Genomic DNA, 12521 nt, shown 5'->3' on the forward strand with positions numbered 1-12521 from the left:
GGATCATGACTTGAGCCGAAGGCAGACGCTTAACTGCCTGAGCATCCCTGCTATTGTCACTATTTTTAACTTTAGCTTGTCCAAATAGGTATGTAATTCCAGGTATCTTTTTATGTTGGTTTCTAATTTATCATTATTTGGTCAGAAGATATACTCTATTAGATTTTAATTCTTTGACGTTTATTAAGATGTCTTTCATTACCCAGCATATAGTCTATCTTGACGAATGTTCCCTGTGGGTTTGAAAGCATGTAAATTCTGTAGTTGGGTACAATATTTTATTAAGTTGGTATTATATCAAGTTGGTTACAGTGCTGTTCAAATATATCTCTCTACTGATTTTTTCCCTCTCTGCATCCTAAAATTACTGAGACAGGAGTATTAAAATCTTTCCAAGTATGAGTGAAGCGTTGTCCATTTCTGTCATTTTTCTTTATGCATCTTGGAACTCTATTCTTAGTTGCAAGTATATTTAGGATTGACATATCTTCTTGATGATTTTTTCTCTTATCATTAAATTTTTTTCTCTTTCCTTATGGCTTCCTTCCTTCCTTCCTTCCTTCCTTTCTTCCTTGCTTGCTTGCTTGCTTGCTTGCTTGCTTGCTTTCTTTCTTTCTTTCTTTCCTCTTTCCTTATCTCTACCTCAACATTGGGAGGCTGCCTACACGAGTCTCCATCCAGGTCCCAACAACAAACACTCTTTCCACTTGTCCTTTCTTTTTTAAATTTTTTTATTAACATATAATGTATTATTTGTTTCAGGGGTACAGGTCTGTGATTCATCAGTCTTACACAATTCACAGCGCTCACCATAGTACCTACCCTCCCCAATGTCCATCACCCAGCCACCCCATCCCTCCCACCCCCACCACTCCAGCAACCCTCAGTTTGTTTCCTGAGATTGAGAGTCTCTTATGGTTTGTCTCCCTCTCGGGTTCTGTCTTGTTTCATTTTTCCCTCCCTTCCCCTATGATCCTCTGTCTCTTTTCTCAAATTCCTCATATCAGTGAGATCATATGATACTTGTCTTTCTCTGATTGACTTATTTCCCTTAGCATAATACCCTCTAGTTCCATTCACGTCGGTGCAAATGGCAAGATTTCATTTTTTGTTGGCTGCATAATATTCCATTGTATATATACACCACATCTTCTCTATCCGTTCATCTGTAGATGGACATCTAGGCTCTTTCCATAGTTTAGCTATTGTGGACATTGCTGCTATAAACATTGGGGTGCACGTGCCCCTTCAGATCACTACATTTGTATCTTTGGGGTACAATACCCAGTAGCCTTATAGCATTATTCTAAAGTCCAGTATTATTCTTCTACCTTTGTCTGATGTTAATAATATAGCCACAGTGACTTTTTGTTGTTGTTTTTTTAAGTCGGCTCCATGCCCAACGTGGGGCTTGAACTCATGATCCTGAGATCAACAGTCACATGCTCAACAAACTGAGCCAGCCAGGCACCCCCAACACTGGCTTTTTTATACTTAGTGTTTGCATGATATATTTTTTTCTACCCTTATGCTTTCAACCTACGTCTTTATAATTGAATTGTACATTAGTAAACCACATGTTGTTGGATCTTGCTTTTATTTTTTTTCAAAGATTTTATTTATTTATTTGAGAGAGAGAGAATGAGAGATAGCACGAGAGGGAAGAGGGTCAGAGGGAGAAGCAGACTCCCTGCTGAGCAGGGAGCCCGATGTGGGACTCGATCCCGGGACTCCAGGATCATGACCTGAGCCAAAGGCAGTTGCTTAACCAACTGAGCCACCCAGGCGCCCGTGGATCTTGCTTTTATATCAGTCTGACAATCTTTGCCTTTTTTCGTAGAGTTTAATATATTTATATTTGAGGTAATCATTAATACAGTTGGGTTTAAATCTCCCATCTTGGTATTTATTTTTCTATGTATCCCATTTATTCTTTGTTTCTGTTTCTACTTTCCTACCTTCTTTTGGGTATGTTGCATTTTTTAATCATTCCATTTTATCTCCTTTTTTAAAGTATATTTCTTTGTGGTATATCCTACTGGCTGTTCTTGAGCAGTGGTTCTTAAACTTTACATGTATTAGAAAACAGCTGGAAGTCTCATTAAAACATAGATTTCTGGGCCATACCCCCAAAGTTTCTTACTCAGTAGGTCTGTGACAGAGCTCAAAAATTTGCCTATCTGATAAGTTCTCAGATGCCACTGATGATATATGTCTAGAAACCATACTTTGGTAATCTCTGCCCTAAAGATTATATTCTACATCTTTAAGTTATCACAATCTACCTTCAAATCATATGCTGAAAAATACTATTATACAATTTTACAGATATGTAAGAACCTTACAGCAATATAATTCTATTTATTCCTCCTCTTAACCTCGGTGCTCTTATTATTTATATTTTATTTCTGCATAAATTCTAAAGATTTATTTTAGAGAGAGAGAGAGAGGAGAGGGGCAGAGGCAAGGGAGAGAGAGAATCTTAAGATTTTACTTATTTGAGAGAGAGTAAGCAAGAGAGCAGAGCAGGGGTAGGGGCAGGGGCAGAGGGAAAGGGAGAAGCAGACTCCCCACTGAGCAGGGAGCCTGTTGTGGGGCTCGATTCCAGGACCCTGGGATCATGACCCGAGCCCAAGGCAGCTGCTTAATCAACTGAGCCACCCAGGCGCAACGGAGGGAGAGAATCTTAAGCAGGCTCCCCACTGAGTATAGAGATCGTCAAGGGGCTCAATCTCACGACACTGAGATCACGACCTGAGCTGAAACCAAGTCAGTTGCTTAACCGACTGTGCCACCCAGGCACCCCAGCTTCTGCATAAATTATAAATCTCAAAAAAAATATATGTATTTTGCTTTAAACACTCAATAGTATTTTTAAATATCATGCACATGGATAAAAAGATATAGATGTAGATATATTATTTTAGAAAGGCCTTTAAAGGGGTGCCTGGGTGGCTCAGTCAGTTAAGCATCTGCCTTGGCACAGGTCATGATCCAGGGTTCTGGGATCAAGCCCCGCATCGGGGTCTCTGCTCAGCAGCAAGTCTGCTTCTCCCTCTCCCTTTCCCTCTGTGATCTCTTTTGCGTGCTCAAATAAATAAATAAATAAATAAATAAATAAATAAATCTTTTTAAAAATTAAAAAAATGAAAGGCCTTTAACATTTACCCATCTATTTACCCTTGCTGGTGCTCTTCACTTTTTGCAGATCTGAGTTTCCTTCTGGTATTTTTTCTAAAATGTTTATGTTAGCTTTTCTTGTAGTCTGCTGCAGATGAATTTTCCCAACTTTTGTCTGTCTGAAAATGAATTTATGAATTTATTACACCTTTTTTTTTGAAGTATATTTTCACTGGTTACGCATTCTAGTTTGATGATGTTTTTCTTAGCACTTTAAGGGTGTTCTATTGTCTTCTGGCCTCCACTGATTCTAGTGAAAAGTCATCTGTTACTTATATCATCAATCCCTTATGCTTCCTTTATCCCCTTTCTTTTTTTATAGGCTTTTTTGTTTTCTTAAAGATTTTATTTATTTATTTGAGAGAGAGAGAGTGAGAAAGAGCAAGAGCAGGGGAGAGGGTCAGAGAGAGAGAGGGAGAAGCAGACTTCCCGCTGAGCAGGGAGACTGACATGAGGCTTGATCCCAGGACCTGACCTGACCTGACCCGGAGGCAGATGCTTAATGACTGAGCCACCCAGGCGCCCCTCTTTTATCCCCTTTGAGATTTACCACTTCCCATTGTTTTTCAGCAATTTTGCTATGATTTATTTAGGTGTGGTTTTCTCTGTATTTATTCTGCTTGGGGTGTGCTGAGTTTTTTGGTTCTGTAAGTTGATACTTTTCATCAGTTTTGTTAAGTCTTAGCCAACAAAACCTCAATGATTTCTTCTGTCATGTTATCTCTTCTCTTATTTCTGGGACACCATTTACACATCGGGTTGTTTGAAATTAGCCCCAACCCAGTCAGATGCTCAGTTTCCTTTGCTCTTGAGGCTGCTACTAAGCTCATATAATGAATTTATTTTCGATATTGTGTTTTTCATTTGTAGAATTTCCATATGGTTCTTTTTTCTAGTTTCCACTGTTTTGTTGAAATTCCCCATCTCTTCATATGTTGTCTTCCTTTCCGTGCAATCTTTTAAGATTTTTATAATTTTTATATCATAGGTATTTTGTATTTTAATATGCCTACTTGATAATTTCAACTTCTAAGCTCTTTCTGGATCTGCTTCTTTTTTTTTTTAAGATTTTATTTATTTATTTGAGAGGGAGAGAATGAGAGATAGAGAGCACGAGAGGGAAGAGGGTCAGAGGGAGAAACAGACTCCCCACTGAGCAGGGAGCCCGATGCAGGACTCCATCCCGGGACTCCAGGATCATGACCTGAGCCAAAGGCAGTCGCTCAACCAACTGAGCCACCCAGGCACCCTCTGGATCTGCTTCTATTGCTTTTTCTTCTGTATTAACCGTAAGACACATTTTCTCACTTTTCTGTAGGTTTTAGATTTTTTTTTTATTGTGTGCCTCATATTTTGAAGGAAAGTAAAGCAGAGTACAAAGTAAATATTTACCTACAAAAAGAGAAGCCCCTTCTTCCATGAGAGGCTGTCAGTCTGATCTCTAGTTGAGCCGGGCCTGGGTTTTGTTACAGCTTTAGTTGGAATCATTTCCTTGCTGCTTTCAAACATTTTGAGGGTGAGATTAGGACTTCCCCTTCAGCAGAGCCTGAGATCTGAGTGCTGATGAGATTCTTGAGACCGACCTATACTTCAAAACCAAGCTAACAGGTGTGAGAACTGGGGGAAGTCTCTCCCTGCTCTATTGCGTAGCTCACAGCGTTCTGATTTCTCTTTGCCATTTGCCCCCTACGTCTGCCCGTCTGGAGATCTGTTCCAGTCCTTTTGTCCCTCTCAGTACTTTGCAAAGCCCTGGACTTTGCAAAAGCCAAAAATGACTCAAGGAGGGCCCCTTGGCCCTTGTTCCCTGCCTCCAACTTTGGCAAACTATTTCCAGCCCTCTGTGAGGACACGGGGGAGGATGAGGTGGATAGGTGTAGACTTGCTCTGTGGCTATGGCCCCTCAGCCCACAGACAGCCTTTACAAGTCTGTTAACATTTCAGCTGAGTTCTCCTTACCCCTGCTGATCATGAACCCTTCTTTCCTCTGCCATTCCACTAGAGATGACAATGGCCATGGGTCTCCTCTCTCCCATGTAAAGCTAGTTACTGTGAGTTTAGTGCATTTAGGTTTCTTTGTGCCATCAGTTCTCTGATGGGTTTTAAAAATCAATGATCGTTGGGGTGCCTGGGTGGCTCATTCGGTTAAGCATCCAACTCTTGATTTCAGCTCAGGTCATAATCTCAGGGTCGTGAGATCGAGCCCTGTTTCGGGCTCCATGCTGGACATGGAGCCTGCTTAAGATTCTCTCTCTCCCTCTTCCTCTGCTCTTCCCTCACTGCTTGTGCTCTCTCTCTCTTAAAAAGAATCAGTGTTTGTTTTGTGCTTACCTGACTTGTTTTAGTTGTTAGGGTAACAATGACATTCTCTTGTAATCCTATACATGTGACCTATAAACAGAAATCCCCCAGATAACTCTTACCAGAGATGAAAAGGTGCTTAGGGATCTTTAGGAACCGATGAATTGGCAGGAATTGAAAACCTGAAAGATGAAGCCAGTGTGAGGATCTGACAAAATTGGGGATGGCAAAGGTGTATTGTATTCTATCAAGCACTGCTAAAATCACACACAACACACACACACACACGCGCGCGCGCGCGCGCGCACACACACACACACACACACACACACACACACACACACACACACAGTCTGGGAGGAGACTATGGCAAAAAGGAGATGCTTTGGCACCCAGCAAGTGGTATTTACTTTCAGAGAATGGACAGTGCACGTAATTGTGTTGGTGTCTTCTTTGGACAATGTCTCACTCCCTCATCCGTCTCTGTCTCTTAGGGCAGTAATTCTCACATTTTACTCTGCATATAAATCACCTGGGCATCTTGTTAAAGTTCTGATTCTCTCTTAGAATGTCCAGGGTTGGGCTTGAGATTCTGAATTTCTAACAAGCTCCCAGATCATGCTGATGATACAGGAATAACAAGGTCCTCAAGTACGGACACCTGCATTTTTAGGCGGGTAATAGCAATAGAACTTAATTGTGCTGAGGTGAGTTTACAGTATAAAGGACAGAGGAAAGATTTTAACTGAATAACTAAATAAAACTAACAATCCAGGACACCCAAGAAGCAGATAGAATGTGGTTTACAGTCACACAAAGTGTAGATAAAACATATGTTGAGGAAACGTTTCCTGTTGAGGAACTCTAGTAAGCGGCAAGCCTACAAGTCATCAAACCGGCTACTTTGGTGGGGTTGTAAGTTTGTTTTCAGGTGGGCAGCTGCCATCCTGGGAGCTAGAGTCAGGGGAAGTGCATTGCCCAAGGAATCAGGCCTTTTATGGCTCTTCTGTCCGCCTGAGGCCTGGGAACATCCATTCTGCAAGAAGGGAAGGATGGAGAAAGGATGTGTGGAGAGGGTTTGGGTCTCTCCCTAGCAGCTCAGCCAAGAGTTTGGCTCTTGGGTTGGTGGCAACTGCAGAGAATATTCATCAATTGGTTACAAATTAGCACCTGACTCCCATTGCCCCCCTTTTCCTTACAATAACTGGGTAGATTTGTTTTCACCAAAAGAGACTTACCAACTGGAATTTCGTAGCTCTGATATTAGCTATTGGTCCTATGTTATTTACAATGTTATTTACAGGACTAATTAATGCACCAATAGAAGAGAAAATAAAATTTCCTTCATTTTCTGTACTTAGTAATGTAATACTAATCTCAAACAAAGATGATTATGGTCCAGATTGCCTTGTTAGGAAGAAAGCATGGAGAGTTCTGGAAAATTATAATAAACCAGCTGAATATAAAGATTCAATTTAATAAAACTTTACCATTCAAAGAAATGTGGAGGGAGTTAGTCTAAAGTTTTGATGACATCCTAGTCAAGGAAAATTTAAGGGATTGCAGTATTTATTTCATCAAAAATATTTACTGAGAGTTTTCTATGTACCAGACACATACTACATGAATGAAATTTTCATGATGCTTACAAATCTCATGGATGGCAATTTCATTACTTTGAAGCATGTAAGTAACTTGAACTAGGCTAACTAATTAGTGCATGCAATTCCCTTGGGGCAACTGTTTAATGAGTAGAAAAGCATTCAAACTTACCATGGTTTTTATATACAAACAAGGGCATTTTAACTGGCAAATAATTTGTTCTCTTAAGTATCTAAATCAAATTTCTTCAGATATTATGCACCCTATTCCTTTTCTTGAGCAGTACCCCTTCCCTCTTTCCTCAATGGCACAGATAAAGTTGAGGCTGACCACTAGCCAGTTAGCACAGTGTTCTCAAAGAGTAAGGACTTAATGAAATGGGGAATGATAAATAAGATGAAGAGATTCAAGAAAGCAGGATGAAATTATTAGTAGTTAGAACCAGTGCTTTGGTGCAATAAGACCAAGGAGGTTAAGAGCCTGTGGGAGTTACTTAAAGCCTCAGTTTACTCATCTGTAAGATGGGGTAACAAAAGTAGCTATCTCATAGGGTCCTTGTGAGGATCAAATTAAATAATGTGTTTAAAAGACTATCACAGCACTTGGCACATACTAATGACTCAATATTTGTTAATACTTATTTTTATTAGTAGAATGCCAAGAATTGCTTAGCATATCTGAGCATTTAGTCACATATATATAACTTGGACATTAGCAGTACAACTGGAATTTTCTCTGCAAAAGGTACTGACATGGACCTCGCGTTCTAAGATGGGAAGGGTTTTGTATTCAAACTGTCCATTGCTTTTGGGACCAGCAGCAAGGTAACAATTTGGGGGTCCTGAACTTTTGGCCCAATAAAAGGTAACATTGACCTTCTGTTGCCCTTCCCCAGCATGATCGTCTCCAGAATAACCTAATAGGCTTTTGTTGTTGTTGTTAACAAATAAAGGAAATCTTAAGTTTTAGCTTTTAAGTATATAAAAAAAATAAATAGATGATTCTGAGGAATATGAATTAATGTTTATAAGAATTGTGACTGGACTGAAAAAAAAATGATTGGACTCATTTTTAAAGTATCTTCCCTTAGAATCTAAGAAAAGTCATGGAAATTTTTAGAATTAACCTATATAAATTCATTCCACAAAGAGTCAGGCAGTTCCATGGAGGTGTTCAGAGCTCGGTGGTTTTGTCTACAGGGTCCTGAAACTTTTGAACATTTCAAACAATTGGCCAGTATTTTTTTTTAATAAAATAAAAGCTGTCTGACAGATAAGCCTGGTTAGTTAAGACATCTGTTCTGGTGGTCAGCTGTGCCTGGATGGACTTTGCCTGGATGTATCTTTTTAGATAGTTTAGCAATAATAGGGATTTGTGATAAGAGTAGCAAAGAAAAATAGACAAGTTGTGTTTAATAAAGCTCCTAACAAATCCAGTATGAAACCCTGGCCAACTGACACTTTAAAAAAATCATCCAGGACCATTCAGACTACGAAATATAGTTAACTCTTGATTACATACAGGAGATTATATATTCGTTCATTCAACACAGCTTTATTGAATGCCAAATTCGTCTGCTTGGGCTGCCATAATAGAATACCATAGATTGGGCAGCTCAAACAACAGAAATTTATTTTCTCACTGTTCTCTGGAGGCTAGAAGTCTGAGATCAGGGCGCCGGCATGGTTGGGTTCTGGTGAGGACTTTCTTCCTGGCTTGCAGACAGCTGCCTTCCCACTGTGTTCTCACAGGGCAGAGAGAGGGAGACAGCAAGCCCTCTGGTGTCTCTTCTTGTAAAGGCACCAATGCCTTCAGGAGGGCCCTACACTTACGATCTTATCTAGTACTACTTACTTCCAAAGGCCCCATCTCCAGACACTATTACACTGGGGATTAGGGCTTCAACATATGAATCTGGGGGGAACACAATGTAGTCCATAGCAAGTGCCTACCTGTGTTTGGGACTGGAAATACAGATATGATCCCTGTCCTCCTGGAGGAGGGGAAACAGACAACAAATGAATAAACAAATACAGTCAATTGATCTGAACATGATGACTGCCGTGAAGGAAATGAATGGGTCTCAAGAAAGAAAACAATGGAGCGAGAGACGAAGAGGCCACTGGCCCTTCTGATGATGGGACATTTAAGCTGAGACCAAGCAATGAGAGGGAGCCAGCCACCAGAGACCAGCCAGCAGAAGGGTATTCTATAGAAGGAACTACAAGGGCAAAAGCCCTGAGGTGGGCAGCGGCTGCCATGTTCTAGGACCAGATACAAGGCTATTGTGATTTAAGGGTCATGAGACTGAACAGTGAGTGACACAAGAAAAGATTGTAGTGGTAGCCAAGGGCTGGATTATCTGATAATCTCCGGTTTTGTTCATAGCAATGCTGAGGTGTTTTTTGGTACCTTGTCAGTTGTTGTGAGTTAAACTCAATCACCTACACTATTATAAAATGCCTGTGGATAATTCAGCTTCCTCAGTTCACTTTGCCTACAGGGATACCCTTTGAAACCAAGATACCTAACCACCTATGGTAATTTAGAAAGACTCAAGATGTTCAGTGCCATCGCCAGCATGGGATGAGTTAACCCCAATCAATTACCTGCGGCAGGTTTTCATTATTGTAGTAATACCCAAATCTTAAAACATTAGAAAGCATGCTGAGATCAGCTGGGGATCAGCAGCCATGCACAAAGGTGTGACCAATTAAAAACTGACCCTCTCGTCCTGAGTTTAGATGCGGTGACACACTAGATCCAAGGCAGCAAAGTAGCCCACATACAATTAAGACCCATGCTGTTGCCTCCCTCTATAACCTACCCAACCCTAACCCAACAGGCATATTTCCCTCCTCCTTTGGCACAAAAGATCTTTTGTCTTGGCACAAGAGCCCAAGGAGGCCTTTGCATCCTACCCTGATGTTATGCCGATGACTTCCTTGAGAGGTAGAAGATACATTGCTTCATTGGCCTTTTGGTAAGTTCACTAGTTTTCCCTACCTGACATCACCAAGTATTCAGGAGTAGACTTCCAGTTCCTCCTCATCCAGGAAGGCACTTCCTTTCTGTCTGCTTCTACTTGTTGTAGTGAAAAGGTTCCTGAAAAATATACAATGATAAGATGCAAAAGCAGCATGTAAAATGGACAGCTTTTGACCTCCAATGTCTGCAATCTGGAGGGTAAGGTTAAGTGACTTTTAAAGGCTGGGTACACTGCATGGATCCTCGTCGATTCAACCACTTGATTATAGAAAGTACTGAATGTATTACTAACATCGAAGTGCTAATTGAAATGTGTAGTCATCTAGGGAAAATGTGTATTATTACTTAAAGGGTCTGATCTAATAATATGCAAATACTGAAAAGAGAAGGAATACTTGAGAATTTATGAGAGGCAAGACAAATCAATCATTGCATGTAACAATGCAGGCGTAGCCCCCATTTACACCAATGAGTCTGATTAAATCCTGAGAAACATGATTCTTTCAGCTTTCTGGACCTGGAGTGTGGACCTCCTGGTGCCAACTCTCAGGAAACCCGAGTTAATGCGTGGGGAGTATGGAGATATTTAGTAAATATAGTAACCATTTTAATTCTGCAAATATGCCCTTTCTGCTTTTTAATTCTTTCATGAACTGGACTATAATGTAGAACTATTTAATATCAGTCATTTGTATTAGAGCCTAATTAGATTAATAAACAACCAAATGAAACTTTATTACCTGACATTTCAGCATGTCATCTGAGTATGGTTACCATACCAATGCAGTATGTATGTATGTATTTATTTATAAAGATTTTATTCATTTATTTGAGAGAGCGAGAGAGCAGGAATGGAGGGAAGGACAGAGGGAGAGGGAGAAACAGACTCCCGCTGAGGCGGGGTGGATCCCAGGACCGGAGACCAATACCATAATGGAAGGCAGTCACTCAATGGACTGAGCTACCCAGGCACCGCCCCCTAATGTGCTATTTAAAAGCTGTAAATTGTATGGTTTCACTCATATGTGGAACGTAAGGAATAGCACAGAGGACCACAGGGGAAGGGAGGGAAGACTGAATGGGAAGAAATCAGAGGGGGAAACAAGCCATGAGAGACTCTGGACTCTGGGAAACAAACTGAGGGTTACAGAAGGGAGGGTGGTGGGAGGATGGGGTAGCCGGCTGATGGGTATTAAGGAGGGCATGTACTGCATGGAGCACTGGGTGTTATATGCAAACAGTGGATCGTTGAACACTACATCAAAAACGAATGAGGCACTATATGCTGGCTAATTGAACATTAAAAAAAAAGCTGTATATTTTTCTACAATTATTTGGATTGGGTTTACCCTGAAGTGTTTTTACTTAAAAAAAAAAAAAGCCCAGGGATTTAAGATGACACTGAACTCAGGGGTATATTAAGTGCACTTGAGTATATGCTCCTTCTAGACAACTGTTTTCATGGATTTAAAGAAAAAGGAAGAAGGGAAAAGGGGGAGGGGAAAAAGTGAGTTTGTAGAATATACACCCTTTCTTGAACAAATGATTTGTGCTTAGGCTTTTTGCCCCACCCAGCTTTTGTCATTAGCTCTAAGATTAAACAGGACTTTCCATTGGGAGGGACATCAATGCAGAGGCTGTAGAAATGGAAAGGAGCAATGATCTAAGCAGAAGATCCAGCTTGGAAGAGAAACTCTAAGAAGTCAAGGGCCTCTATCTGATTCTTACCTGTTAATTCTGTAATTCTTTCCCTGGTGTCTCTTCCATGCATGCATTCCCTCACTCATTCATTCAGTGTATTAAGTGCCAGACATTGTCCTTTGGGAATTGTCGTTAAGGAATCTTTACTGACCTTCTGTTAGCCTCTGTTGTTTTCAAGAATGAAACAACAACCAGCGACTTCTGGTATGTGGAATAGATGAGTCCCATTTGAACTTCCTTTCCCTGAATTAGCTCAAAGGGGCAGCCTAGCTCTCTCAGAACACCAACCGGCTGCCAATGCCCTTGGCCAGATGTCCATAGAAGGCTCTGGCTCTCAGATAAGGCCAGGAAAAGACTCTATGACTCCAACGCTAAGCCAGAATATCTATAAAATGTGTAGAAGAAGATCCAGACATGTTTGTCATCGTCATTCAGAACGCTAACCCATGACTAAACCCTGACATTGAGGAGTGGCCACGGAGAGTTTCCCAAATTGTGTTCATGGCAGACCTGTTTCGGTGGTGGTAGCAGGTGTTCTTTCTGGTCTGGGGCTGGGCTGAGGCAAGTGATGTGCCTAGGGTGTAAAACTGAAGGAGGCACTCGCTCCTGAGCCCTGGCTGCTTGAGTGCTTTTGTGCAACTGGGCGCCTTCTTAACCTGCTGGACCCGTGTGCCTCACTTGCCTTACCCTAGCTCCGGCCCTACAATTCATTCTTTCCTTTTTTTTTTATTCCCCCCATTCCTTCCCCAAGG

The sequence above is a fragment of the Eumetopias jubatus genome, unplaced genomic scaffold (genome assembly GCF_037043125.1).
Source record: "Eumetopias jubatus isolate StellerSeaLion01/CBP00866 unplaced genomic scaffold, mEumJub1_p1.0 scaffold_1, whole genome shotgun sequence".
Taxonomy (NCBI): domain Eukaryota; kingdom Metazoa; phylum Chordata; class Mammalia; order Carnivora; family Otariidae; genus Eumetopias; species Eumetopias jubatus.